Source organism: Bidens hawaiensis, unplaced genomic scaffold (genome assembly GCF_021521415.1).
Source record: "Bidens hawaiensis isolate Kalapana, Puna unplaced genomic scaffold, B.hawaiensis_p1.1 tig00000190_1, whole genome shotgun sequence".
NCBI classification, from domain to species: domain Eukaryota; kingdom Viridiplantae; phylum Streptophyta; class Magnoliopsida; order Asterales; family Asteraceae; genus Bidens; species Bidens hawaiensis.
This window is the reverse complement of record NW_027491020.1, coordinates 7,386,483-7,390,996: the sequence shown is the minus strand read 5'-3', so window position 1 is coordinate 7,390,996 and position 4,514 is coordinate 7,386,483.

The following is a 4,514-nucleotide window of genomic DNA, read 5'->3' as shown; positions in this document are numbered from 1 at the left end:
CGAATGGGACGGCGATGAGGTAGCGTAGGAGCCACATGATTCAAGATCATTTGTAAGAATCTTGGATACATCAAGAATCTTTCACGAGCTACCGCACGTCTCTGACGGTCTATTTCATAAAACACCATATGACTGAAGCTGTAAGGCTTGTTGTAAGTCAGTGCTGTCATTGCCGATTGCATCGTCGCACCCATCCCGTCCGTACCAGCCTTACGACCCGACATGTACACGATCATCACATGCATGAGAAAACGCCATTGATCCAACAAAAATCCCTTACGCCTCTGAGTGTCACCCAATGGACCGGAATAGCCCATTCGTAAAAATGCACCATCTCTGAATGGAGCAGTAAAATCTGTAGGATCATCTCTAGTTTCAGTCCCGAACTGCAAGGCGACCCTTATCTGTTCTGATGAGAATTGCACCACCTGATTGTTAACTGTGGCGCTCATGACCGTAGGCTCAACTCTACAATCATATTCTACCGTTTGCCAGAAGTCTTCAATGTTCGGCAGAGAAATGGGCAGATTGTAGTAATAGCATGGAAGATACGGGAGCGAATAAGGAAAGAGATGATCTCGCGATAATCATCAACACCGCTAGCATCCGGGTCCAGCATGATGTACATATTGTGACCCGGAAAGAATTGACGGTTGTTATCACCCCCTTCGTCACCACCAACACCACCGGCTCCTGCTACAGCTGCCATATCTGCATAACAACCGTTCTAAGTTAGAAAATCGTCAAAGCAGATCACAACTTCGCCTATTACCATGAGCGAATTTATGATAGCTTCTGGTGTACAGGCGAAGTTAGGGAAAGGGCAAAGTTGAGAACAACTTCGCCTTTACTATAACTTCGCCTGATAACAGATAAGCTTTTAAATAATATAAAGAACCAAGCGAAGTTAGGTATATGGCGAAGTTTATGATAACTTCGCCTAACTATAACTTCGCCCCTTGAACAACTTCGCCCCTGATTAGTTAAAGATTAATGCAGCAGGCTAAGTTAAGTCTAAGGCGAAGTTAAGAACAACTTCGCCTAAACCTAACTTCGCCTGAACTGAAACGGCGAATGTTCAGAAGGCCAGACGAGGTTGTTTGGTGAATTTGGTGATTGTGGACAATAAAAACATGTTACAAAAGAGATCTAGACGATCAAATTGGTTACGGACACTTCAAAAAGAGTTTGAAAAGTGGGTGTGTAATGATTTGCATGAACGAGGTCCCAAATTGGACCAAAACGACATCTGATTAACATGATTGACACGAATTATAAGTCATCCCGACCCTACACACCATTAATACGGATTGAAATTGAGAAAAATAACAATGTTTGATTCGAGAGGTAACTTCGCCGAGGGTTTAATATGATAAGTTCGCCGATAACTTCGCTGGGTTTTATGAAAAGTGAAAAGTGTTTGACCAGTAACTCTCTTTATATAGGGTTTAAATTATACTGGCGAAGTTAGGGTTAACTTCGCTTACCCCTTAACTTCGCCTGTTAACAATTTCGCCTCTTCAATAACTTCGCTTAGTATTAAACTTTGAACATTATGCAATTGTCTTTTAAAAACTTCCTTTAAAGATTTAAATGTTACGATCAGAGACCAAGTAACCAAGCTTTGAAACATAAAACGAAATACACATGAAAATTTTAGTAATTAAGTACACGGGATCAAATTTCAGTCTTGTCGGGGACCAGCATGTTTTAGAAAAGATCCGAACAGGAATCATACTAATTAGATGGCTGTCACATAGATCCATGTTCAGCGGTATTATGACATAAAGAAACAGGTTGTAAGCAGGTAAATAACTTAGTATGGTTTTCATCGCTTCTGTGATACGGATTAGGTACAATTAAGCTCAAAATTTAAACGGACAACACATCAGAGATTGTGATGCCTCCCATCTATTCTCAAAGCTTATTTGACTTTCCCCGAGTCACCCCGAGTTGACCTCGACCCGTAGTGTCTGATTAAACAGTAAGTACATCTTGATCTTTAGAGTCTTCTTCCCGTTCTCTTTCTTGCCTCTTGATTGATAAGTATAACATAATAGGCTTCAGAAGGCTTAACATCATTTAAAAAAAAAAAAAAACTGAAGATATTAATACCGCCTCAAATAATCGACGACTGCAAGTCCCGAATCTGGATCAATGCAGGTACTTGACACACCATCTTCTCGGGAATCAGAACACTTACGGGCTCGTGTATGACAGGGTAATCACTTTTCTGCCTATCATTCGGAAAGATGTATATGGAGACATGCACAACTCAGAATGATTCTCCACATTAAATCGAGAAGATTTAGTTAGTATCACTTCTACTTTTACGCACCATAAAAAGCTACCATAAAATACAATGACTGTTCTAGAGTCTTTTAGGCCTAATAACTTCACTAGTTAAGCACACATAATTAGTTTGTCTATCACTTTCCAAGGTTGGATCAATTTTCTTTTAAACATATTAAAGAAACTTCTTACGAAGTTATAGACTTGAAAAATTATATCATCTCCCAAAAAAAAAAATTTTACATTCTATCGCCCCGATCAAGTCAAAGTCATCAGGTAAACGGCTATCCTGAAGATCCAATGGATCAGCTGGACCGACCACATACGGGTATGTGTCCTTCTAACTAAGTATGAACGACTATTTTTCAGCGAAAGAACAAAACCCATCATAAACCGCCCGGTCACTTTCAGTCATCTGGTCAATGGCTATCCTCATAATCTACTAGTAGAAGTAAGGACCAAACATATCCGAAGATGTGTCCTTCAAACTGAAGCAACCGACATAATTCTAAGCGATAGTGATGGTTTTTTTTTTTTTTTTTTAATAATAGAAACGAGAAACACGGTTACTCGGGATTGATCATCCCATTAAGCTCAACAAGATTTTGAAAACGAGTTCGGTCAAAACCTTTAGTAAAAAGATCAACGAAATTATCTAACGAATCGACCTTTTCGAGCACTATTAATTTCTTCTCAGCACAATCCCTTATAAAATGATGACGAATGTTAATGTGTTTAGTTTTGCTATGTTTTACGGGATTGTTAGTTACTGAGATTGCAGCAGTGTTATCAAAGCAAATAGGAGTTTGAGTGAAATTCAGACCGTAATCGCGCAATTGCTGTTGTATCCAAAGAACCTGGGAGCAGCAGTTTGATGCTGCCATGTACTCTGCTTCACATATGGAAATGGCTACTGAGGTCTTCTTCTTGCACTGCCATGACACCAATCTTCCTCCCAGAAACTGGCATCCACCGGTTTTCGACTTCTTGTTCTGATTGCACCCTCCATAGTCAGAGTCTGTGTAAGCAACCAAGTCCAGGTCTCCCCCTTTCGTGTACCACAAACCCAGCTTAGGCTTGCCTTTGAGATACCGCAATATTCTCTTCACTCCCTTCAAGTGAGATTCCTTCGGGCATGCCTGAAATCGAGCACAAAGACAAACTGCAAACATAATATCAGGTCTAGATGCAGTTAAATACATTAAGGAACCTATGATTGCTCGATATTGGGTGGGGTCCACGTCTTCATAACTGTCCGATTCAGCACCCAGTTTGTGGTTGACGCAAACCGGAGTATCAAATGGAGTGATGTCCTCCATCTTGAAGCGTTTGAGAACGTCTTAGACATATTTAGTTTGATGGATGAACATCCCATCTTTCTTCTGATCAACCTGCAATCCTAAAAGAAAGTTAATTCACCCATTGCACTCATTTCAAACCTCTTTTTCATGACTTCTTCAAACTCCTGACACATGACGACTTTTGATGCAGCAAATATGATGTCGTCCACGTAGACTTGAACTAGTAGAAAATCTCGCCCTTTTCTCTTGACAAACAGCGTGCTGTCGATCTTTCCTTTTTCGAACCTATTTTCAAGCAGATAATCAGACAAGGTTGAGTACCAGGCACGAGGGGCCTGATGTAGACTATATAGTGCTTTACTCAGCTTGTACACATGATCAGGAAAATCAGGGTCAGGGAAACCCGGAGGCTGTTCAACGTACACTATCTCATCGACTTTACCATTCAGAAAGGCACTTTTTACATCTAACTGGAACACCTTCATCTGATTGTGTGCAGCAAATGCCAAAATAGTCGGATTGCCTCCAATCTTGCCACAGGAGCAAACACTTCATTGTAGTCGATTCCTTCTTGCTGATTAAACCCTTTTACTACCAGCCTCGCCTTGTTCCTTATGATTATCCCTTTCTCATCTCTCTTACACTTAAAGACCCACTTTGTGCCAATAGCATGTACATTCTTCGGTTTTGCAAATGATTTCCATACTTCCATCTTCTCATCTCTCTTACACTTAAAGACCCACTTTGTGCCAATAGCATGTACATTCTTCGGTTTTGCAACTGAATTAGTTTGTTTCAAAACTAGTGTTTTGATAAACATTACCTTAATATATTTTACCACTCAGGGTAAAAACCAATACCTTAATGTGTTTTTCATGAAAACACATAACTTAAAAAAATTAACTTAAAGAATCGTGGGAA